Source organism: Larus michahellis, chromosome 2 (genome assembly GCF_964199755.1).
Source record: "Larus michahellis chromosome 2, bLarMic1.1, whole genome shotgun sequence".
Lineage (NCBI taxonomy): Eukaryota > Metazoa > Chordata > Aves > Charadriiformes > Laridae > Larus > Larus michahellis.
Genome location: NC_133897.1, coordinates 42,900,348 through 42,926,256, shown reverse-complemented (window position 1 = coordinate 42,926,256; position 25,909 = coordinate 42,900,348). Strand labels below are relative to the sequence as shown.

The 25,909-nt window shown below is 43.2% G+C and overlaps 1 protein-coding gene across 6 annotated transcripts in view; it reads left to right on the top strand.

Moving 5' to 3' along the window:
* THRB (thyroid hormone receptor beta) overlaps positions 1–25,909 on the top strand; it is a 177,513-nt gene that overhangs the window by 2,548 nt on the left and 149,056 nt on the right. For 2 of the 6 annotated variants that reach the window (XM_074575035.1, XM_074575033.1), the window contains exon 2: positions 1,359–1,484. The exons of 1 other annotated variant lie outside the window; for it this stretch is intronic. The gene's annotated coding sequence lies outside the window, so the exon portion shown is untranslated. Of the gene's footprint in view, positions 1–1,358; positions 1,485–10,498; positions 10,606–10,772; positions 10,814–25,909 lie in introns of those variants that run through there. 3 more of the 6 variants (XM_074575031.1, XM_074575037.1, XM_074575032.1) reach the window with 3 other exon arrangements.

The window sequence follows — 25,909 nt, the reverse complement described above, 5'->3', positions numbered from 1 at the left end:
AATGTGCTAAGCGCTGCTTTTCCAGGAAAGGGAAAAGGGCTAAGCAGGAAAACAGCCGATACAGAACGGTGAATCTGCCCCAACTGGGGGATGTCAGAGGGAAGGCCAAAAAAGTTAAGGAGGAAAAACTGAAACTCCTGTACAGGGCAGTGCAAACCAAGGGTACTTATAGGAAATACAGATTTTATATGCATCTAAAAGAAAGACTAAAGATTGTGAGGCGATTTCCTGGAAAGTATTACTAACCAGAGGAGCAACTGTGCGAAGGGCTGAGGTTCAGCAGCTCTTGCACAGCAGCACGTACGCGACTATGAGGAATGGTGTGTTACAGGATGTCCCTCAGACAAGGCAGCAGTTTATAGCCATCTCCTACCAAGCTGGGCCTTCTAGGCCATGGCAAAACAGCATTTCATGTAAGGAAAAGAAGGCAATTACTAGTTTCTTCATAGACCCAAAGGAAATGTAGCACTTCTAATGGGGTGTTTGCCACCATCACACAAAAAAAAAAATTACACAAAAAGGAAAATGCAAGGAAAGCTGTTGTAGAAAGACACAAGTAGCGAAGTGGTGCAATTCCGAGAGTACAGACGGTTAAAGAAAAGGCGTGACATAAATAAAATGAGAGGAAAACCAAGATGTATGGAGTAAACTTCCTGACCTTTCCAGGTCAACAAAGCAATTCAGCCACACTTGCAACCAGTCATAAATCGTGGCAGTCATTCTAACAAAAGATATCCTTACATTAGGATACATCCTGACATAGACCTTACACTTAGGTCTGACCTTGGCTTCCTGAATACATACTACTCTATTTTTACTGTTTTATGAAGTTCTTAATACTTCCGTTGCAATTCTTCAATTTGCATTTCAAAAAATGTGCTATGGAAGTGAAAACGTTAATAATATCATTCCCAATCAGTTAATCTTCTGTACCTAATAGTTTAGTAAAATGTAAGGGAGAATACATGAAACCTATGAACACTGAGGAACCTACGAAACTCAAGCTGAAAGAGGGCTAGATATGTGCAGGATCTTCCAAACATTTCCTGATTTTTTATATTAATGGATTAGTAAACAAATAAGGGGGGGAAGAGAAGGAGCTTTCAACTTATTAGCTAAAGCATTGCAATTGTCTGCCACGTAATTCAAATGAGATATCAGGGGCTGTAATATTGAGTGCATTATATAAATGGTATCACGAATTTGGTTATCTTTCTTTTGTGACTTAAAGTTTTAGCTGTAGCTAATGAATGTTAAGAGGCCATTTTTGGAAAATTTCTAGCCATTTTCTAGCCGTTTTTGGAAAATGACAGAATACGAAAGCCACATGGTTACTTCAGACAGTTGTTTTCCTTCAGGTGTCTAGAGACGGGCGCAAGAGAAACCCTTGGCTTTCTTCTGTATGGCTAGGTCCTGGTGGTTACCCTTGATCAAGCTCATCGTAGAGTAGAACTTCATGAAGTTTACCTGTCCTCCTGGTGAAGGTAAGGAGACTTTTGTGAAGAGGTTTGACTTCTGAATGACAGGTGACTGTTTCCAGCATGTGAGTGGAGGGAATGTAAAACTTTGGGTTGAGATGAACTATTGAGATCCAATTTGTAAACTAGCCAGCTGAAGATCAAATGGCAGAGAAAACTGAGTAACCAAAATAGACAGGAAGACACTCAGAGGGTTTTGTGTCTCAACATTGTAATTAAAAGGGCATCAGAGTGGAAAATGTTGGATAGAACTTGTGACTTTGACAAAAGAATTTTGTATAACACCACATGGCTTTTGTTAGTATAATGGCAGGTTAATTAAAAAAAGGTTAATAAAAAAAGTAAAAGGGAATTGTAAATAAGTAAATTAATAAATAATAAAATAACCAACTAAATAACTAAGTATAGTAAAGTGGGGACCATTGTGTCATGAAATTGCAGAACAAGTGTACATCTGGAATAGGAAACTCAAAACCTACTTATTATATGTGTGCACATTTTGTTCTCCCTCAGTCTGGCCAGAGTATGTGGATTTTGGTTCGTTGTCAGTGTTATTTTTTTGGGGTTTTTTTGTTTGTTTTTTTTTATTACTGGTCCTCACAATAAGGATGCATGAATTATTTACTGTTCTGAGATACCATAGGAGATGTACTTACAATCTGAGATCTGTCCAGTCCTCTGGCATTTCGTCGGATGATCTCATTAGATTCAGAGCCACTGCAGTAAAGTCTGGAAATGTGCAGATGCTAAACATAATGCAGAATTTTAATTATTGTTTACAGTTAATTAAAATGCTATTTTTGTTTGTTTTGCCTCCCTCTGGCATCTTCAAGTCCTAATTAATTCTTAACTGTGGGTGGTGGGATTAGGATTGGCAGCAACGTGCACCTCAAAGAGCCCACCGGCACCTATGGCTGTACGTGCAGCAGTACTGCAGAAGCAAAGATCACATTCTTGAGAAGTTAGATAAAGGTCGCTATTGTTCTTGCCGCCAAGATTATTTTTATCGCTTTGTCAACATATTTGTTAATGTACAAACATGCAGGTGAGATACAGAACACATGAAACTCATAAAAAGGTGAAGACTTTGTGTACACGCGAAATTAGAGCACTGTAGATGAGATGTATAGAAAAATGCTGAAGGGGAGTGAGTGTTCGCTTGACAGATTAAGGAGCTGGCTGGCGCTGTTCCTTATGGTGAACTGCTTGGTGACATTTATGACAGTGATAAAGAAAATCTGTGAGCAAATACCATTAATTGATGTGGTTCAAGGAGTGGCTATTTGGCACGTTTCTATGGAGGCGGTACTTCAGGTGCATAACCAGATCATTGATTGAGGGTTTTGGTTTGGTTTTTTTCCCTATAATGTTGCAGTTGTTTCAGAGTACAATAAGGTTTTTTTTGGCTTAGAAGTGCTGCTGTAATTGGTTTCTAGGGCTTTCTTGATTTGACCTAATTGGACATTTTGAAAGGTTGCCAAAGTACGGGGTAGGATTTTGCCAGTTTTCCGTCAATGATTAATAAAGCTCATTTGGAGGATCAATTAGAATTCCAAAAAGAGGATTTTGAACTGGAATTGTTATAAAACCAATGAATGCTATTTTATTAAAGGCATTTTCAATGTTGAATGATGAAACATGGCACTGTAATGAACAGTAAATACACATTTTTTCTAGAGAATCTCATCCCTTCAGATGATTATCGTGTTGTATCGGGAATTCTGTAGTCAGGGTGGAGAAGCACTTTCATTCTGTTTTGTAATGACATATTGGGCAAAATTCAAGTTGTTGTTTAAAAAAAATCATTAGACCATTAAAAAGTGGTTTCAACAGGTAAGATTTCTTCAAAGGTTTATTTCCTCTTCACGGTGCTAAAAGTGTAAGTGCTGGCTTTCTAAAAAGTCTTTAGAAAGAACAAGTAACTGCTCTTGGTGTGTCTGAAGACCTAGTGAATGGGAAGAAATGAAGTGATATGTCTGGAGGGAGGAAAAGCAGGCAGTCCATGCCATCATCCGTTTCTAATCATCCCCAGCTCCTCCCAGAGTTCTTCTTTTTACGAAGATAATTTAAAAACAACCCAAGTTGTTCAGCCTGTCTCTGTGCATTTCTAATTTGTTTGTTGCCCTGGTACATGAATATAGATTTGGCAGATAGTTTTTTCTATAGTCAGAGGGCTGACTAGAGCGGATAATTTAACAAGCAGGAGGTTCCTGCATGTTGGAATTAGCTAGTTATCTCTCTCTCTCATCCACTGCTTGTTTGTTCATGTTTTGCTCATTCGGATGTATCCTAAAGAAATGAGATACCCAGCTATTAGGGTAGCGCCAGTTTCTAATTTGTTCCAGGAGTTCGTAGCCGTGGGTCAGAGTGCACCAGGTAGGATCTATAGGTGTTCCCATAATACTTGTCATTGCATTCAGGTTGTACTTAGCTTTTTAATTTTCATGTTACTGGCTTTTGGCTGACCAGGTAACTATAAAAAGGTATAGCACCGCCGAGTGCTATGCTATGACTTGCTATACTTATTCTTTAGACGTCAAGAAATAGCTTTTACTGAAGTACTTCCCTCTGCAAAGATTTACGCCCACTAAGTAACACTACCACTCTGCTGCAGCACTTTTACCCAGTTTATACTGGGGAAGGTCACTTGAAAAGCCAGAGTTTTGACTAAACTTGGCAGGTCCTAGAGAGAGATTTTTCAAGCTGGCCTCCAAAGCATCTTCTGGGATTCCTGGCAGATCAGGTTTTCTAGGGGAAGGAACTGCTTCTTTTTTCAGACACTGTTAGTATACATATCACAACATGAAGCCCATAATCGCACTCAGAAGACGCTTTCCTCTTGTATGTCAGGCAAATTGTGTTTAAATTGGCATTTACTGAAATACGACTGCTGGAACTGTACCAGTGCTACTTATTACAACGAGCTACCCTTGGAGCAAAAAATGGCAACAGCCATTCAAAATAATAGAATTATAGTGCTATACAATTATAGCATTTCAGCTAGCACCACGGTAATGTTTCTCTTCCATACCTTTGAAGAGAACTTCAGAACCAAAATACTTCAATGAAATCCCTGTGCGTGTCTCTGAATTACTCCAGAAATCCAACTATGACTGGATTCAGCATGAAGATGGTAAAGTGATGTCATTCACTCCATGTTTTAGGCCTGCTAAAATAAAGCTTAGCAAAATACTGCTAAAGTAAGAGATGGAGAGTGAATGGAAAGATGATAGTGCATTCTTTTACATGTTTTCACTTACCGAAATGAGTAGATGTCCTCATCTTCTCCAGAGGAGAGATACCAGGCTTCTACATTCTGTTCCGAGCTTAGTAGAAAGGTGGAATCCCAGGTAATTGTTTTTGTTATTTTTACTTAGAGGTGGAGGTTGTTTCCCGGTATCTTTATGTTTCTTGCTATCTTTTCCATAGTAATGCTCACTTATGAAGAACAAGTTGATTTAGAAAACGATGAGCTGCACGTTCCCTCAATTAATGCACCCACCCACCTGGTAGTTGAGCTCCATATGGTCTTAGATTAGGAATGAGAGAACTTGCAATGCTCTTGCTTCTGTCAGGCCTCCAAAATCAAGCCTCTCCCCAGTGGGTTTTAGCTTTCCCTCAGAGTAACCCAGTTATAATTATTCCAACTGCAGGAGCCTTTCCAAGCCCTAATCTTTTAACTGAAACCGCAGCGGTTTGGGACAAGGGATCTGGTTTCAATAGGACTTCTAGCCATCTTCCCACTCTACCTCCTGTCAGAGCTGCATTCACTCTTGCTTTGATTCTTCTTGAAAGAGACCTTATCCACCACCGAAAGGGAACTGTGTGCAAAGCCTTTGGTGCTGTCCCACCCTCTCAAACTAGAGACTTTTCTGCAGGTCAGTTAAATGCTATTTATTCTTGCCTTACTGGTGTGCCTTACTGGGCTGTCCTTACTGGTGTGCCCATTTCGCCCTTTGCCCATCCCATTTAGTAGGAAGGAAAAACTACAGCTGTGAGCTAATGAAGCCTGTAATTTGCCATCTAGTTCTGCCATTAATATTAATTTATTACTGTGGAGTTTCTTCTGCTGTGTATTTTTGTGGAATTCAAACGAGGCCCGCTCTAATTTTTATGAGATTTGGAGCCATGATTTGGACCATAAAAACTTTGCATCATGGGTGACAGCATAATATGGCAAGAATGGCCTCGATCTTCTCTTCAGAGCATAAGAAGAGTCTGAACTACTGGTTTTATTTACTCCAGTAGCCCATCTAGCCTGGTTGTCTTTGACTGACTGTGACGGGTGGAGGATGCTTGCAGAAAGGCTGGAAGAAACAGGACAAGTGTAGGATTTTCTAACTTCTGTCAGTCGGAGGTTATGGGAATTTCCTGAGCCAGAGATTTCACTGGATTGCATCATCATGTTTACTAGCCATCGATAAGACTTATCGACTATAAATTGCCTGATTCGTTTTGAACTTTCTCGAACCTCCACATCATCCTTTGATGACAGTCCAAATAGCCTTTTTTAGTAAAACGGCTTTTGCAATAAGAAGGAGAATATGCACGAATTCCTACTTGGTCTAGAAGCCTGCTTCAGTGTAGGAGGGCTAAGACTGTTTTCTCCAATACTTTCTTGTTGCAATTTAGAAACACAGATCTTAACAATAATTTTTGGTGATAACCTAATCTTGCTGTTTTTCTTTCAGTTCAGATTTTTTTGCCCTTGTTCGTTTGGTTTTGTGGACTGATTACTAATGTCCTATGCCACGTGCATCCCCGCATAACTTGAAAAAAATTCCCTGCTGTGTTTTTGCATGGAAGATCAAAAAATGGATATGAACTGTGCATTGGAGGTTAGGTTGTGCCTCTAGGTTTGTTTCTCTCTCTTTTGCTTTCCTTCTTGTTATTTATTTTTCTTCCCTGGTTGTCTCGATTTTCATTCATTTCTCTCTGTTCTCACACATCCGCTGTGGTTCCCCTTGAATTCTGATGGCAGGATGAAATTGGATCTCTGTGCAAAAACTAAGTATTATTATGTTAGGTTATTTTTATGTTCCCCAGAAATCTTGAAACAAACATACATTACACTGTATGGTAAAATGGAAATCGAAGAGGAAGAGAACTAAAGTTGAACAGTATATCGTATTAGTGGTTTAGTATCAATTTTTCACAGGAAATGGATGTTTGCCCCAGACAAAGACTAGAGGATATTGGCCAAATACCTTCAGTTAACAGCAAAATGTCTTGAAGTCTTTCATGGCATTTAGAGATGATTGGCCTCAGCTATCATTAATAACAAATGGAAATTAATCTAAAGGCATTGTATTTACCTACTGCTTGGTAGTTTTGTTGTGTGTATAAGCACTGGTTACCCATGGTTTAAAGAGGGACCCACACAGGATGCTTTCCTGCTGTGCTGGCTCACTACTGGTAGTCTAAAAAATGAAAAGGGACATGTCTGCTTCCCGATTTCCACATTCCTTGGAAGGTTTTTAAAACAAAATGGTTTGGATTCTCCTTGTGTGCCAAAAGGTGAGGTTCTCATTTAATCAGAAGACTCCAGAGTGATCTTAAACTATTGACACTTTGTGCTGCTTTACCATAACTGTTTTTGTCTTCAGTTGCCCTTTTCCCATGCGCTGCTATTTCCCTTGCACATGCTATTTCACAGGACTGGGGAAATAAAAGGCCTGAGAAATTACAAATAATAAGAAAACCTGCATGTTTCATAAGACCTTCCTTTGGAAAGTGATTAGGAACTCCTCTGTCCACTAGATCAGGTGTGCTAGGTGGTCAAGTGACTCCGCTGCTTCCTTAGCTGTCTGCCTGTGCTGTCTGCCTGCTTGTGTATAAACAAATTAGTAACACCCCTCCTCAAAAAAGAACAGATAAGGTGTGTAATACTTCTGAGAAAAACGCAAAGTCATTTGTATCTCAACTGATTTGCCAAGCAACCATTCTAAAATCAAAGATCCATAGGGACAAACAAATCAAAAGAAGCAGTAACAAAGGAAATCTGCCAGTTGATGGCAGAATGCAAGATGTCCGTTACAATTAGAAAGCCCAGCGGAACTAAAGTTCTCCCCTACCTCCCCATACCAGAAGTATGAAAGCCGGACAAAAAATACTGAGGAGTAAATTGAGAGCAATAAGGGATAAAAACACTGAAATCCAACGAGGTACCAAGTTATGTCTGTATGTGTTAAAATGCAAAAGAAAAAATACAGTTTCATAGACAAGAGCCGTATGCCCTGAAAGGTGGAGAGATTCTCTTCCAGCTCATCTCAGAGCTGGATTACATCCTATGCACTCTTGCTCCAGCGCTCAGTCACTGGATGAGGGCAGTGTTAGGTTGCTTTTTAATTAAAGGATGTTTCTGACTCCTACATTTGTGAACAAAGTCAGGGCCTGTGTGTAACTGATGCAGTGGGAGCTTATGCCTGTAGACGACCTGAACTTCTGTTCTCAGGGAGGAGGAAAATGCTGTCGTTACTTTCCTGGCTGTAGAAGCTATGTCCTTCCTCCCTTCACTCCTCCCTCCCTTCTTCCCTCTTAAATTCCCGCTCCAGGTTGGGCAGTGCAGGTACTGCAGGGTTTCACAGGCGCTTCTACACGCCCTGCAGTTAGACTGAACCCCTGTCTCATGGTCTCTGCCTAGGAAAAGCGTTTATGTGAATGCACGGTAGGCATAGCACATCCCTGGTAGCAACAAGGCAAGCAGAGATTCCCTCAAATTCCTGAAGGAAACAAGAGGACCTGCCTTTCTGACTGGCATTTCAGGCACTGGCAGGGGCCGTTGATAGTGAAAAAGTCACAGAGGGCTTTGGCTCCTGGATTGCCTGAATCTGGGGCCCTCCGCTCCACTGGTGTCCACACCACACCCTGGACCTGGGCAGCAGTGTTGCCCTAGGTCCAAGTCCTTTACTTGTTACTGACGTGCTGTTGAGCTCCCTCCCATTCCATCCCTGCTTCTGTCCTTCTGCGCACGGGGAACTCACAGTCCGTAATAGAATCATAGAATCATCTAGGTTGGAAGGGACCTTTAAGATCATCGAGTCCAACCATGAACCTCACACTGCCAAAACCACCACTAAACCACGTCCCTCAGCACCACATCTACCCATCTTAAATGCCTCCAGGGATGGCAATTCTACCACTTCCCTGGGCAGCCTGTTCCAATGTTTGATAACCCTTTCTGTGAAGAAATTTTTCCTAATATCCAGTCTAAACCTCCCCTGGCGTAACTTGAGGCCATTCCCTCATGTCCTATTGCTTGTTACTTGGGAGAAGAGACCGACCCCCACCTCTCTACAGCCTCCTTTCAGGTAGTCGTAGAGAGCAATAAGGTCTCCCCTCAGCCTCCTTTTCTCCAGGCTAAACATCCCCAGTTCCATCTTCTGGCCAAGCAGGTGGAAGGGACGGTGTGTACGTGTGAGGACCTGGAAGTGTCTGTCCTCATGTTAAAATGCAAAGCAGGTGGCTAGAGGAGCACTTTGGGATGCTCTGACATATCTCCTCTGAATGATGCTTTGTCTGTTGCGGGGAGACGGCATCAGGACATGCTGCAAAGCCATACCTCTCTAGTGGCTGCAAATATTTGCCGTTGCCATCAGTGAATGGCGCGAGGGATCGGTTTCATACAAGGAGGATGATGACACATTTTAAGGCTCCCGTTCTCACCGTCACATGACTTTGTGTCCCCGCATTTCAGTCATTTCAGAGCAGTGCATCACCACCCCACTGGCGCACGCTGTGCTCTGTGTTTAGCAGCACATAGTTATGACATGGGGAGTGAAGAATGAAGTTTAATTCATGTCCTTAACTAACCCATAAGTGCGGGATTAACTGCCTACTGCATTCTTCTACTAAGTATTAATCACTTAACATTATTTTCATTTTTTTTTAAAGTCTTTTGCTTCCCCAGTGTATCAGTACACGACTTGGTTTGAAACCACGGGCTTTGAGGGGCTGCCGATACATTAGTCACACCATTGCTGTTCTCGGCCTGACAAGGGACCTGTTGTGTTCCTTCTGGGTGAAGGAAAAACTACACGTCGATGGGCTACAGCTCAGTTATCGAGGTTCGCCCTTGCTTCACAAACCTGTCTTCCCGGCTGTGGTAGAGTTAAAAAAAATAATTACAAGTTTTTCAAAGGATCACCCACATACACATGGTATGAGAGCTCTTTTCTTTGTTGGTTTCATTTTATTTGTACATGACTCACTCTTGGCAAAATGAGTGAGCCTCATGAGCCTGTAAAAATTCTGTTTGGATTAAATGATTTGCATTAAATGATTTATAACTGCAAGAAGGGTTTAATATTCCTGTAATTCCTTCAGGAAAAACAAACCGATCTTAATTCTTTCAAGTAGCTATTGCTTTCACGCCTGTTACTTCAAGACGCCATCTTACTCGCTCAAGCTGATAGCCGTTAACGAGGCTCTGGGTGCTTCTCCTTCCTGGCTTTCCCTGTCTCATGAATTAGAGATGGGTGGTAGGGATGCGCTGCCATCCTTTTCCCAGCACATCCTTCTCCCAGCACATCCCTCACGACTGAAGGCCAGGGAACCGCACGGCCTCCCCGAAACTACCCGCCTTTGCTCTCAGCCAGCAGCGCCGCTTGGGCTGAGGGCGCCGCGATCCCGTTTCCCACCCTCAAATTTTCCCCCCCAGTTTTGTAGCCAGCCTTCGTTTTCCTGGCGGAATGGGTGTCGGAAGGATGATGGTCCTCCTTTGGCCAAGCATCTGCCCGCGGCGCTTAACATGCGGCCGTGGATCGCCCTTCGGGCGATCCACGGCCGCATGTTAGGCACCGCGGGTCCCACTGCATCCCACCGCATCCCACCGCATCCCTGGAGGAGAAGGGATTCCTCGGCGGCTCCCTGTGGCCCGCCGCGATGCAGCCGTGTATGTGTGTGTGTAGGGGGGGGATCCCGCTCGCCTGCGGCTTGCAGCCCCAGCGGCGCTACAAGTGGCCACCGGGGGCGGTTTTCGGCTGCGGCTCCGCCGCGGTTTCCCTCCGCCCCGCTCCCGCCTCCCGGCCACCCGGCTCCGCGGCCGCGGGGCGCGTTGCGTAAGGCTGCGCCGCGCTGCGCCGGGCGTCGCTCGGGGCGGCGGGGAGGCGAGGCCGGGCGGCCGGAGGTGAGCGGCGGCGGCGGCGGGCGGGGAGCGGCGGGAGGCGCAGCGCGGCGCGGCGAGTGCGCGGCCCCGCGGGAGGCGGCGGCGCGGGCGGGGGGAATCCAGGTCACGTCCGCAGCCAGACGGCGGCTGGCGGGAGGGACGCGGCGAGAGGCAGCGGAGGGCGGGCGGGCGAGGGGAGCGGGGCAAGGAGGGCCGCTCCGCTCAGCCGGTAAGTCACTCGGGGTGCCGAGGTGCGTGTGGCGGGGGGGGGGGGGGACGGCACAGCGCGCCCCGTCCGCAGGCGGGTGGGGCGGACAAGGGGGTGCCGGCGCCGCAGGTTGACACCCCCCACCACCACCTCCCCCGGCACCGGGGCACGCCGCGCTGCCCCCCGTGGTGGCCGTTCCCCGGTCCCGTTCCTCCCGCCGCCGCTCGCTATATTTAGCCGAGAACGGCGGCAGCGGCGAGCAAACGCTGCCGGGGCCAGGGAGCCGTCGGGGCGCCGGCCCGGCCGCGGCACCCGGGGGGCGAGCGGTCGCCCGGCCCGTCCTGGCCCGGCCCGTCGGGGAGGGCAGGGAGCGGAGCGGCGGAACCCGGCGGTGTTCATCCCCGGTGGAGGCGGAGGTGGGGGGGAGCCGGGGGCGTGCGTGTCTGCCGGCGTTTCCTTATTTATTGACGTTTTGCAGCCTAGGTGGTGTTTTCCCCGTTAAAAAAGAGTTTATCCATTGAAGTTTTATTTGACTTTATCCGAAGGGAACAGCAGCAAGCAACAACAACAACAGCAGCAGCAATCCGTCAAGTTAAAAAGCCAAACGTGTTAATTGTTAACTAAATATAGCAGGGGAAGGCTTGGGAGCTGCCGTGGGTGGGTCGATCAGGCAGCCGTAGGAGTAAAAAGGGAAAAGGGAGAATTGTCATCCTTACGGAGCCGTTTGCCGGCGGGGACGGTGGCACCTGTTCCGGTGAGCGGCAGGAGCCCCATCGGTCCGTGGTCCCCAGAAACCTTGTTTGCACTCCTGCGATCCAGGCGGTGGAAGCAGAAACACAGGCTGAAAAAGCTGTAATAAATGCCAGCTCTGACTCAGGAGGGCGAATGAGAGACGACTTTTTTTTTTTTTTTTTTCCCCCCTACAGTATACACTTTTATTATTTTAACTTAACGCAAAATTCAGACCGAGCCATCTGCTAGTTATAGCAATATATTTAGCTTTTATTTACAAAACTTAGTCTGTCGTAAATATATGTTTGCATAATTGATAGACTGTGTATATCTTTTTATAAAACGATTTGTTTTCCTTTTGCAGTTCAGTACTACTTGGGTGTTGAGACAATTTACTAGATTTTCTGGTTCTTGTTTTCCCAGCTCCAACTTCTGAATAAACATCTGAGGGGAAAAAAAAAAAGCCAGAGCAAAGGGTTTGCTCTTTATAAGAAATTTCTGTAGTAAGAAGGTAATTTTCAGGAGACTTTAATCGTAATCAGTGCAGTTGCATTAGTTAGCAGTATTGCCTTACAGTGGGAGGCTTGAGTTCTCTCCCTTACTTTGGACTTGAAATAATATAAGTTTAAATGTATAGCCTTTTTTTTAAGTGAAGAAGCTGGACTAAGTCAGTGGAAGGTATAGCCCTTCATTTTCTCATAGAACAGCTGTCTAAGGCACAACAACAAAAGTTTTGTGAAACTGGATATGCCTACATGCTTCCTCACAAGAGATTTTTATTTTTTTTTCTCGTTTCTACTAACTGGCTCAAAATCATCCTTCATATTAGTCCCGGGACCCTTAAATTAGTCTCAGCCTTCCTTCAGTTTATTTGAATTGGTGACCTTTGGATGAGCTGGTGTGCTCCATTGTTACTTGCTAATGATGGAATAATCCAGTCCTGACGTACCAGTTGTGAAACTGACGGCACTGCTGCCGGATGGTCCCGAGGAAGTTTAAATGTCTTATGGCTCTGTGTTGGAAGAGGGAGGATTTAGCTGTGGTTTGCAAGGGCTTTTAACTGTGCAGACTCTGATGTTCGGAGCTGAAAGGGCTCAAACCAAAGTCTGTTGGAGTCGATGGAAAATATCCCATTGATTTTTAGTGGTTTTGGATCCGGTCTTGCATGAGCTAGTGTTGAGCACATCATGGCTACTCCAGATTGTTCAGTGCTTTTGAAATTCTTTGCATATCCAAGTCATTATGTAAAGTCAAATTTATTGTGCTGTCTCCTTCTCCTGTGTGGGAACCTTCGTTTGCTGAGTAGAAAGTGGCGGTGGTGCTTTTGTTCACTCTTTTATATGCTACAGCATTAATTTTAATATCTAATCATCTCCTGTTATGAGAGGACAACTTGTATGCTTTTTCCTAATTCCCCTCCCAAATTGGGGGGGGGTGTGGGTTTGGAAAAAGTGGACCTGCTATCGCTGAGGGCTGCTTACCCTGCAGACAGGTTTCTTCAGGTATTTTTCAATGCATTTAGGGTAGTGGGACATCTGAAGTTGTAAAACATGCTTTCTCTGATGTGCGTATTGTAATTCCCTTGTTCAGTAGTGTCGTGGTTTTGGCCGGATTGGCCAATCAGAACGACAGATGGCCCTTCCCCCCGCCTCTCCTCAGAGAGGAGAGGAAGAGATAAGGAGATTTATGAGTTTAGAAAAAGAACTAAACTACTTTAATGAAAATAATAATAAATAAGAACATAGTAAATAATAATAGAATAATAAAAATTAAAGAAAAAAAGTATACAATATATACAAAACCGTACCCAGCTCCCAGGATGACGATCGCGTCACCAGCAGACACAGGGAAAGTCCCAGACTGGAGTCAGCGACGGACAGGAGCTGAATTCCAGAACTAGAGTCAGGAGTGCTCAGATCGGGATCAAAGGCAGACGAACAGACAGGGTCCTCCTCAGACATCGGCCATTGAAGAAAAAACGAGCCAGAGCCCCCTTGCCCCTTTGATCCCTCAGCTTTTATACTGAGCGTGATGCATTGGGATGGAATACCCTGTTGGTCAGTTTTGGGTCACCTGTCCCGTCCGCTCCTCCCTGCGGGTGGGACCCCTCTACGCTTCTCCGCTTCCGACCCTCTAACGGGGCAAACAGCGAAGTTAGCTGACCTTGGTTGTTACAGCAAAAAGCATCAGCAAGAGCTTCTGTGCGTACCATTCCTTGGTATAACCAGGTCTTTTCACTCTGAGAGTGAACAGTTTCTGACCAATATGCGGTTAATTTCAGACTTTAGTCAGTTAGAAGAGGCCCAGCTAAAAAGTAAAATTACAAATCAGAAAATTGGTTATGTTTTATCTCAAACCAGGATAAGTATATGGTTGTTTACTGCTTTTTTTTTCTTTTTTTTTTCAAAGGTGAAGGGGAGAAAGTTGTTAGTGATAACAGATACTGGTATTCCATAGAGAAGCTCATAGAAAACACATACCTGTGGTAGGCATATATCCTCTCCTGGCTTCCCTGTTGTTGATGATGAGCAGGATTTTTCCTCTTGGCTATATGTAAAAACCCAGCCAAAAGAAAAGTAGGGAGGAGAAGGATTACTAAACTCAAATCATGAAAGTTTGTCAGAGTTTATTGTGTAGTGTAGCCTGTCTTGAAATTTGATTCTATTTGGATGGGAATCAAGAGACGAAACCTCAAAAAAGGCACCTGATTTGAGGCAGGACATCCTCCAGCAAGAATCTCATTTGCTACCGGAAGGGTGAGACCAGGAATTTTGGCTCCTTGGAAAAGGAAATTCTAGAGCTCGTTATCTCTCCTCCATCGTATTCTGGTTTACTGATTTGGGGTTTGCTTATTACTAAAAGTTGAAGAAGGCAAAAGAGGCATGCATATGAAAGAAGCTCAGGTAAATAGCCTGTGATGAGGGAAGGCATGAGAAGGAAGGTGACACAATTTCTGGGAGCCTTCGTGTCTTGGATTTCCTTCTAGGACTTGGGAAGTGCAAATTCTTCCCGCCAAACTAATTTGCTCTTTAATGGGAGATGGCTGTCATGGCAGAAGGCAGAGCCGTACTGCAGGATGCAGAGCTGCGTGTTTCTTCTCTCTTGTCCTTTTGCATGCTGGATTTCCAAAGCACGTGAGAATCTGGCATCTGGAGGAAGGGAGGAGATACCACTGGGGCACTGTCCACCTGCCCACCTGGATCGAGGCAACTCATCCATCTGTTGGTTTCTAGAGGGTATCACCAGGATCTAAATTTATGAATTTTCTGTCAGACAGGGTCTTGATCAGGAAAGATTTTCGTATTTCCACAGTTTGTCTTTTTTCCCTCCTTTCGAAACGTTGGAAGTGGTTACATATACAGTCCTGGAGTCTCTCCTGCACGGCCCTGTTCAAATAAACAAACAAACAAATAAACAAACACATGCCGTTCAGTATCTCCTCAGGTTTAGTAGAGCGGAATTCTGCTAAGTCATGAAGGGATTCTCCTTCTTGTATCTGCTTAACTGACGTCAGGCTTCTGAGTGGTTGAGGAGGTCTATACTGGCAAATGCACTATAGGTGTGTTAGTGCAGGGGTCTGCTTGGGTTAATTTGTCCCATCAAAGAAATTAGTAGAATAATTGTTGTGGCCAGTAGTGTGCCAGTACTGCTTCTGACAGTTCTTGAACTTCTTGTTGTGCGACAGAGAAAAACTCTCGTCTTCTCAGGGATGAGCTAGGATTTTACATATTTTACAGGGATGACTAAACAAGTAACGCGTGTATTACAAGAACCTTTGTTATGAAAATCAAGAGCAGACTATAAATAAACTTAATTTCTGTGTAAAGATTAAAGAATTGTATTTCTTCAATTCTCTGTCATTTCATTGGTTGTATGTGGTCCAAGAGGGCATTTTGAATAAAGTAACTGAATCTTGCAGAAGTTGTTTCTCTCATTTAATTCACAACACGTGAATGAGATCGTTACCATTACTCACCACCATTACTTTGCTTTAAACATGGTTGTGGTCGGGGGACGCTGAAAGTAAAAAGAGCAGTTGAAAAACGTGGGTTCTCTTTGTAACCTTTTCAGTTTATGGTCACACTGCCAAAGTCCATGTAACAGCCTGCAACTAGACAGGATGAAACTGTAAGCAAATAAAATGGCTTTTTAAAATAAGAAAATTAAGTTGTGTGTTCAATTCTGAATTATTTTGGTCATAAAAATTTTCATTTTCCTCTGACCTATTGTAGCTTACTAGGAATTGAATATCCTGTGAAACTTGAACCAGTAAATTAGTCAAAGAATAAAGGAATAAACTGCTGTTTAGAAAATAAATCACTGTATATCCTTAAGTGTTTTAAATGTACAGAATTGTAATAATTTTTCCTGATGAGCTAAAATGGTAAATACTCTTATGTTATAATTAGATTATACTCATGAAGGCAATGTGATCATTCTAGATTACAAAACTGTTCTGTGTCCTCTGGTGACCCTAACCCAATAAATTAGGGTTCTGTTTTCCATTGGAAGAAATAAAAGGGCTGACTGTCCACCTGCTTAATAGGAAGGTAGAAAACAGGGCAAGATAATCAATGTCTCTTCAAGTGATTTTAAAGTCAAAAATGTAAGTCTTCTCATTGCTGGACGAGGAAGGAGTGAAGTTGGTACATGTAGAATGAAATCAGTTGTATGTATGCATATGCAATGCGTTCTTTTCTGTCTTGGATAGAAGTTTGTTAATTCTGCTCACCTGCTAAATATTTTTGCCTATTTAAGACTGATGTTTGAATGTGTTCTGGATTACTTTGTTTGAGTTGGTGGGAATGGACTGTAAGCCACAGGTACAGCAGCAACGTTGCTTGGCTGTAGGATGTGCTTTGGAACAGCTGCCGTGTAGGAAAATAGAGAAGCTCTTTGAAGAAGATCAGAAGTACTTTTCAACTACGTAAGTGGTTGGATCATTGGACAATTGCTCAGTAACTGATATCGTAGTGACACGCATGTGGATGAACCATTTAAAAAATATTCACAAGAAAAATACACTTAAGTGGGTAAGAACAGCTGCTTTCATCACCTTTGCAAGTTGGCTTCCTTGAGCCATGTGTCATGTTTGCTCTCATTATCTACATCTCTGCAATGTTCTTGAACTCTGGGCCTTTTCCTTTCTCACGCATCATGAGTTTGCAGACCTTCACGTCTTTCTTCCACTGCCTTGGTCTTGTACTTTGGCCTCCCTTAGTATGCTGTTAACTCCGCACCTCCCACCCATGACTTTGTGGTACTTCCCTCGACTCCGCTGTGCCAGCGACTTGCCACGTGCTCCAGCCAAGCTGTACCTCAGCAGGTATGGAGTGCTGCTGCTACTCCTTCTTGGTTCCCTACCTACAGAATGAATTAGCACTAATAAATTGAAGATATTTTTTCTTTAGCATTGTTTTTTCCTCTGGCCTTTAGCACAGTCTTATCATTCCTGGTCCATTTGTCTACCTCCTTGCAACTTTGGACAGGTAGGATTGCCTTCATGTCGCTTCGTACCATGTCTTCTAGCTTTACATTAAAATAATTTTATTTCCATGGCTCATTAACTTATCCCTGGCTCCTTTTTTTTTTTAATATTTCAAACAACTTTTTAAAAAAATGTGGTATGTTTGCGTGCAAGGTGCTTCAAAGTGTAAGCATGAGCTGTAGCATTTCTGTACAAGTCTTAGAATAACTTTATTAATGGCTTTAGGAAATGGAAGGGTTTACCTGGAGCCGCCTTTTTTTAACTTAGGTGTCTTCTTTCCATATTGCATTTATTCCTCTAAAAAAGATAAGGTGAAACACATTATCCAGTTAGATAAACAGGGAAAGAATCCGTACAGAGTTGTATCCGTTTAAATCCAGAATATACATGCCCATGCACATATGCGCTAGAAGAGTATTAGCCTATAAAATGTTTATGACAAATTTCATTTTTAAAGCAAAATAATTAGTTCCATTAATCATTAAAGTAGAATTTTATTTCTACAAATATAGAGAAAATTATATCTGGAACACAGAGTACTTTCTATGCAGCACTGAACTGCATGTAGTGTATGTTGTGCCCATTTCACTGATGGGACTTACTGAAGTGATTTGGTTTATTGAAGTGCTCTGCGTGACCAGAATAAAACAGCTTAGTTGAGCCAGAGAACTTGGATCAACTGTTTAACTGCATAAGTTGATGATTATTAAAGTTATAATGTCAAGCACTAAGGAAAAGAAATACCGGAATTAAGGTTGATTATGCAGCCTTAATTCATGTAACTTTGAGTATATGCAAATAAACTAAGGTTTAGAGTCCAGGGATGGTACTGCTTCACTTGAGGTTCTTTGCATTATGTAGTAATAGTTTGAAAACTACAGTTCCTCTTCATCTGAAACCATGAAACTTCTGAACATCAGATCACAGGGAGTGCGGTTGGTTACGTAGAATATGGGGAACATGTGATCCTTCCCTGTAAATTGTACACATGTATTAGTAATTTGTCACTGGTTATTGTGAATTTTGAGTTGAAAATCACTTAGCTCTGCACCGTGAAGGTGTCTACCCTGATAATCTGATTTAGCATTCAACTGTTGTAAACGGTTGAGCTCGCTCTTTATTTATTTATTTATTTACCCCGCCCCAAAGTCCCCTTCCTCCAATACTTTACACTTTTCTCCTTTGGCGGAAATAAGACGGGGATGCTAAAGACATCTTTTTTCCTTGAAGAGTCCTGTGCATGGAGATGCCATCCTCAGCCTCATTTCCCCATAGTATGTCGTGTCACTTGCCCTGGTTGCTGCATCTGGCAGATGTTGAAGGCAGCCGCCATGCTCCTGCTGTTGGCAGAGTGGGTTGGACTGTCCTTGGTTCCCTCTGACAGGGTCTTCTTGTCACCAAAAGGGATAAGTCAACAACAAGAGTCCCTGCTTGCTGTGGTGTTGACTGGACCCTGTGTTTTTGTCTCTCATCTTTCTGCATTACCGAGTGTTGGGTTCTTTGTTGTTGTGTTGGTGTTTTTTTGTCCCCCATCCCACTGCCTTTTGGCATCTCCCTCCCTTGCCCCCCCACTTGGCAGTTGCGTTGCCCACGTATGTGACCACTGGCACGTGCTGTGAGACTTTGGCAGAAGTGGTGATAACCTCCAAAATGTACGAAGCCTTCTTTGTTGCCCAGTAGGTTGCTGCACAAGATACTGTCTTGATGACAGCTGTCTTCATTTCCGTTGAACTGTGGGAGAACCCAGAGACTGCTCCGATAGTCAGGCTTCCTGGGAAGCCCTTTTGCTTTCATCCTTTGCCCAGGGAAGATGAATCCCACCTGCTGTCACTCTCCTGGTAGGATGCAGGGAATGTGTGTGGAGCCATTCTGGCCATGCTTGTCCAGTCGGTGGGTGGTGGGAGTGTGTTTTGTGAGGCAGAAAGATCTTCTACTGTGATCTCTTCAAGAGGCCTCGTATCAAAACACTCTTCAGTTTTGTGAATGTAGAAGTGCTTTCTCTGCTAGGAGGTTAGGTGTGGGCGGGACTGGTGTGGCCTGGGGCAGGGAAGTGCTGGATTCCCTAATTCTCTCTGTAGAGCTGTTTCCTGAGCTAGCCCTTCTGGTCTCCCCATCCTACCTCCAGTGATGTGGATTAAGATGGCTTGCTTTGGTGTAGGATGCTTGGAAGGGAGAGTGCCAGGCTAAGGTGCTTCCTTTCCTCTGCTGCTTCTATCTCCTTCTCTGCCTTACTTTCTCTTTAGGGCAGATTGCCCATTTCTTCCGTGGACCTACAGCTGTTTGCCTTCAGCCTTCCTTTTGCAGCACAGCCCTGAGTGCTGTCGGTGTTCACCATTTACGGTCAAGGTTAGTTATGATTGAACCTGCCAGCTGTGGTTGTGGAGTGTTTCAGCGTTTCCCCCCACCTGTCTAATAGTAAATCCTTCGTTATCAAGCCCTTACTTTGCCTTCTTCATGAGAGACAGAAGGGGTTAGTGCCTAGCAGCCAGGCTTTGAGAGTGCTTTTCTTGGCATCTGTTGGTGAGGAGCTTTCATGGCTCCAAACCAGAGGACATGGAGTGGACAGAGCCTTGCCAGCCCGTCCAGGTCACGGTTCTGGTCTGATTACTGGAGGAAGAGGGACAAGCAGGCTTTCCTCAAACTGCCCCAGACCAGGGGTTGGTGTGCCAGGCAGCTGCTCTCCCTTGGCCTCTCCATTGCCCCAGTCCATCCCAGTTTGCCGAACTGCAGACCAAGGGGCATGGGGCAGACACCATGGCCAGCTAGCTGGCAAGGGGGTGAACTTCTGTAGGCTCACTGGGCTCTCCTGGGGGAGAGGGCAGACTTGGCCACACTTGTTTCCACAGCCAGGACCATACCTCTGGCCTTTGGGCTCTGCACTGGCTTCTTTACAGTGCCTGTTACCTGGCTTGGAGCTATGTATATGGAGAAACGTGTATATATAGTGTACTTCCTTCTGTTTTCAGGTGTCTTCAGATCTTCTGAAATACCTGATAGCAGGTAGATTCAAGAATCTGAATGTAACAAGTTTTTTTTCCAAATGCTATAAAAATTTTTGTGGAGCACAAATAAACTCTGGCAAGCCCCTCTCCCCCATTTTCCCTTTCTGACTAGATTTCCACAGGGACGGCTGGGTTAATTCTCATTATAAGGGCCTTGCTTGCCGAATTACAGGTTCTGTTCCAAGGAATAGGAGAACTCAAGTAGTTGAAAGAAAAGGAGTCTAAAATCTTGCATAAAGGGAAAAACCCCCAACATTTTCTTTGGCTACTTCTGCAGAGGTAGCAAGACCATTTCGACTGGTTGAACATCAGCACAGGTTGCCCAGAGAGGTTGTGGTGTCTCCATCCTTGCAGATATTAAAAACCCAGGTGGTCATGGTCCTGGGCAACCTGCTCCAGGTGACCCCGCCTGAGCAGGGGGGCGGACCAGACATTCTCTAGAGGTGTCTTCCAGCCTCAGCCATTCTGTGACTGAAACTTTATGAAAAAATTTATCTCGAGATGGGCAGTCTGATATGGGGAACAGCAGTTCACTTGGTTAGAGATGAGTGCAGTAAAAAATAATCTAAGGTTGATTTATTTAATTGGAAGTATAGAGTGTACTTTAAAAATAAGCTGGTCTGCTAGGCTTGCCTAGCGGTTCAGGCAAGTCGATAAAATTATTATGAATTCATACCAAAGTAACAGAGAGGAAATCTTACTGGTTCTGTCTACACAAAAAACTTAAGCCGCTCTGTAACTTTAAAAAGTGCCCTAAATGCATTTTCCATGCACACATCGAAGTTGTGAGCTTGCTTAAAACTTAGAACCAGAATTCGTGCTCTCGCCTTTGAACGTAAGGGGCCAACGCTCAGGATCATTGCCTTTGATCCCATAGAAAGAGTCATATGCGCATAAAAAGCCAGGACTTGGCTGCTGTTAAGAAGTCATTTTCTGATCATACTTTGCTCATAGCAATGGAAGTGTAAAAAGCCAACTCTACATAAGCAAAGTACTTCATGAACCCTTGCCCTCCCCGCTCGCCTTGACCTTTGCTGCCCAGTTTGGCTCCCAGAGCTTTTCCAGACATGTCTTGCTTGGGTTATATGTCTCTCCAGTAAGAAACCCAGGTTCTGAAAGCAAAAAAGTGCTGGAACTGCAGCCACAAAACCTGAACTCAAGCAGACAATCTTCCCTCTCCCATTACTACTACGCCTACTCAATGAGGCAGCCCTGTGGGGACCGGTGTGGACGGTGGCTGGCAGCCAGGGCATGTGCCAGACATCCCCTCACCTTTGCTCGTAGCTCGGGCTCATCCACAAATGGCAGCTGAAAATTCATGCCCCTAACATAAGTTCACATCAGTTTAACCCGTGTTTTGCAACACCACTGCAGGCTGCCTTTTTTCCCAAAAGCTTTCTGTTTCTCACTATTTTTTACATATTTTATTTCCTCCTCAACTTAGGAGGACTAGCAGGAAGGCTCGTCAGCAATTTACCTTGGAGATGGAAGGCAAAGGGGAAGTGGATCGCTGACAGGATATTGCTCGCTGTCTGGGCAAGCATAACGTGCAATAAGACAAAAAGCTTGGACTTCCCTTTGTGATGTTCAACTCCGAGCCAAGTTACAACTTGAGCTCAGTCCCTTCAAAACATGTCTGTGTAGATACAGCCGTAGTCCATTTTGATGTTCATGAGTCTGCAGCTGAATTAATTAATTGATGGTGCAAGAAAGATGTTTAAAGGCAGAGCTTTACCACTCATAAGTCCAAATCTACAAGATCAAATCTACAGTCTGAGTTTTTTTTTTAATGTTCTGTTACTAAGGGTTTTCTCACAGATCATGCCTAATCTTGGCAATATTTATTTAGGTCTTGCTCCTTTAAATAGCTTTGGAGGAGTGGAACATCCCGTACTTTTGCAAAGACCTCCTGAAGTCAGTGAAAGCCATTTGTGGACATGGGCAGCTGAAAGAAGCAAATGCATTTGCCTGCCCTGCACAGTTGCAAGCCAGTCTGTGTTTGGGAAAGGAGAGTAGTAGTATAGTATTACTGTGTTTGCTTTGGAAAGTAATCTAATCTAAAAGAGCTCAAAACAACTTGCAAATTAGGATTGTGAAAACCTCAATATCATTTTTTCTTCTGTAAGAGAACAAGTATTTAAACCCAGAAGGAGCAGTACTCAGGAAGAATTTGAGAGATTCACCTTGGCAGATGTTGCAAGGCATGGGACAGAATAGGACTAAGCTTTACCTATCGCTGTGTGAAGGTTAAGAGCTGCAATCTCTGTTAGGAGATCCAGATTTCACAACGCTCAGGTGATGGTGTAAGAGGAAGAAGGGTGTGGGCAAAACTACAGAGTGACATATGAGTAATTCAAGGCCTCACCCGTTTTCCCATCTGGAGAGCAGGGCTAAGTGGGGAAAGCAGATGGGAAGATCAGAAGTTAGAGTTTAAACGCTTACTTTTGCTGAGCTTATCTTTATTAAGGGTGATCTTCGTGGATTCGTGTTTGTTGTGTGCTTTTTGTATTTTTGGATGGATGTTTTTTAATTGAGTCAGAAGAAATAATGTCTTTAATATACCGTATCAGAACAGCAAGTCTGAGCTACTAGGATATAGCCAGCAGATGCCAGCAGTCTTTGTGATACTTTACTGTTAATTTACTTAGGATATGGTTTTTTCAATAATGTATCTAGTAGTGAACGAGCTACCTTTTTAATAATATCAAAGGGCTGGAATTACCGTGTCATTTCTGTGTGAAAAAGTCTTGGTGAGTATCAAAGGCAGATTATGACCTTAAGTAGTGCCCAGAAGTGGTATGTCAGAAAAGAAAAGTTATGATCCTAACAATGACTTTTGAAATTCAGTGAACATTATATATTTTTAATAAATATACATCTTCCTGCAATATTTGAAATCAGGAGTCGGGACTCCGAAATGAAACTTAGTATTAAGTACAGCTGAGATTGACTTCCGTGGTTATTACTGCCTGAGAAATGAGAAAGGCAGGAATAAAGGTAGGTGATACAAGCTTAATATTTTCCAAAGGTCAGCAGTTTTGTGAGCAAAATGATGTGCTTACAGTGTATTCTTCAGATAGAAATAATTTTATCTCCAGTACTAAATTTGGAATCAGTATACCCATCCATCTGCATCTGTATATGTCAAGCCTAATGTCTTGATTTAGGGATTAAATTTGTACCGTGTTCTTGTTTGGTTTTCTTCAGACTTTTGCTGTACCGCTTGGTTTTCTTCTGATGTAAGGCGGAGTCTCATTGATGAATTTTGTTGTATATGTTGTCTACTGTTATCTTCATGAAAAACTTGGTGAAAGTTTGTGAAACCTCAGTATAAGAGTCCTTATGCCTTTATATGTCAGTTACCCAGTGATATTAATATTTAAAGCAATTAATGCTGTTCCCTTTTTAATCCAAGCTAATGTTTTCTAATATAACAAAACCTAACAAATTAAGATACTGTACTCTTCTGTTATCTCTGGATGTGCAGCGTAGCACATATTTTTGTATCTTTTGAACATTTTGTAGATTCGTAGCTGAATTTCTGCTAGTAAACACATTATATTTTTGAGTCAATACTTTTCATTTTCTGTCAACACTAACATTCAAGTTATGTTTCTGCTGAATTACTCATTGTTAGTGAAGAATAATTTTACCACTTTGGTTAATATAAGAAATTGGGACATTATTAGGGTGTTGGCCTTGATGTTTCCATGACAGGTTAGCTGCTTTGATCTGGCTGTGTTGACAGTAAAATTGGGTCTTCTGCTTGGACGTGTAGGAGAAATACGTGTTTGGTTAGACCGTTATCGAATTGGAGGAAGTAACTAGAATCGGTAAAGCAAAGACAGGCACAGTAATAATAAAAAAAGAAGAGAGGAAAAAAATAAGCAATACAGGGTCATGCAGAACACTGTCGCTTTGCTGGTACAATTTATGGCTGTAAGCAGAGGTCGTGGCGTCACTCTCTGGCCATCCCAGCTCTTCCCAGCTTTGTACCAGTTTCCTATGGCCAGTCCTGGGACACTGTGGTCACTTTTGTGTGCCCCTCTTTATTTGTTATTTTTTCTACACCAGAAGAGATTAAACAGAAGAGAGTTCAGGGAGGTGTTGGAAAAATAATAGAGGGAGCGAAAGGCAAAGTGCATTAGCAAAGACTGCAGGGTGTCTGCGTACGTATATTGGTGACGCGTGTCTGAATTGTCTGAAAGTGTTTGTAAAGAGTGACCGTAAAGAGTGAAAGTGGCTTTTAATTTTAACAAAAGGCTCTCTGATTGGAAGGGATGGACCTAAGACTTCTGTCTGTGTATGATGGTGTTATCCCCTTGAAAGTGATGGGTAGGAATCTAAGCTGTGTAAAGCACCAGCAGCTGTATAATGTGGAGTGAACAACTTTGGTGGGGTGAGGGGTAGGTAGCTACTGAAGTCCCCTCTTGTATGATTATTTTTGGTAGTTGTGACGTGTTCTGGTTTTGAACACTAAATGATGCCTTTGACCTAATTTAACTATAGCATAACAACATTGAGAATGTGGGCAGTTTACATGATGAAAAGAAAAAAGGAAAATACTCACATTGAAGTATTTCCTATTTTTAGTGTAGTATTTTTTCTTAATTAAACACTCACAATAATATAATATTATATTCTATTCTGTATAAATTCTATTATATATAAATTCTAGTCTATATTCTAGTTCTATTCTATATAAAGCAAAATACAGCAAAACCAGGATTCTGTTGCATTTGCCTAATATAGGCGTATATAAACTTGTAAGGGCATGTGACATTTTAGATTTTATTTCATTTTCCCTTTAAGCTTCAGACGGGCAGATAAAGTGCCCTAAAGGGGTCTTTATTCTAGTTGAAGTGCTCTGATTGCACTCGTCTTTTCTTCCCTTTCCTTTTCTTTATGGTAGCGTTGTAAGTTTTGAGGATTGTTGGGGAAGAAGTGCCATCTTTTCTATTACAGTCATTGGCAGCTGAAGCTACTCGGTGCCTTTTCAGTGATCTTAAGAATCATCAGTCAGCCAAAAAATGAGGAGTACCTCGTAGAATTGCAGGTTATGTGCACATGTGACCCTGATTCAGAAGCGTAAGTGTCTGTAATTTAAGAAACTTGTAGGACGGGTTGTGTGATCCATTCTGTGGTTGGCCATTTCACTAGCTGTCTGGTTCTTCTCTAAAAAAATGCTATTTAAAATGTTACGACAATGTTTTAGAACCTTGTGTTTTAAAATCACACAATATCAAAAAAAACCCTGAACTGTGAATAACTATATGGAGGTTGTAGATTGGTCAAAGCACGAGAGGTTACATTTCAAGACCAATATGCTAGGAGAAGTACACAGGGAAGAAAGGAGGGAAAGCACCCCTGTCCTCATGTCAGAACTACCAGGTGTGGTCTGTGTTCCCCTAGTTGCTTGGTAGCCCAGCTGGGCAGCACTCCCCAAAATGTGGTGGCCGTACCCAGCCTTGAACGGAGGTGTCGTGGTAAAACTGCAGTGCTCTTCCCAGCTGCCCAGAGAAATCTAACGTGACTATTTCATCCTCATGAAATTTTCAAATATATCCTGGCTTCCTTAATTTCAGAATGTAGCATGCCAAGTAAAGAGCGTTCATCCTAACATTTGGACGGCATCCATTTCAACTTTCAATCTCGATCTTTTTCTAATGGAGAGGTGTTCACAAAGAAGGCAGATTAGGTGCATGGGTTTTCCTATCTTCGCATCATTCTTTATTGTCCTTAAATATTTTATTTAATTTTTAGGGTCTAGGCTGTTCTGCTTTAGTCCTTACAAGTAAACATTTCAGAAGGTTATGTGAGAAGGTGCGGTTACAGTACAGCATGTTTATGCTCTTGGACTCTTACTGTCACTCTGGAGCCACCACTCACAGCTGC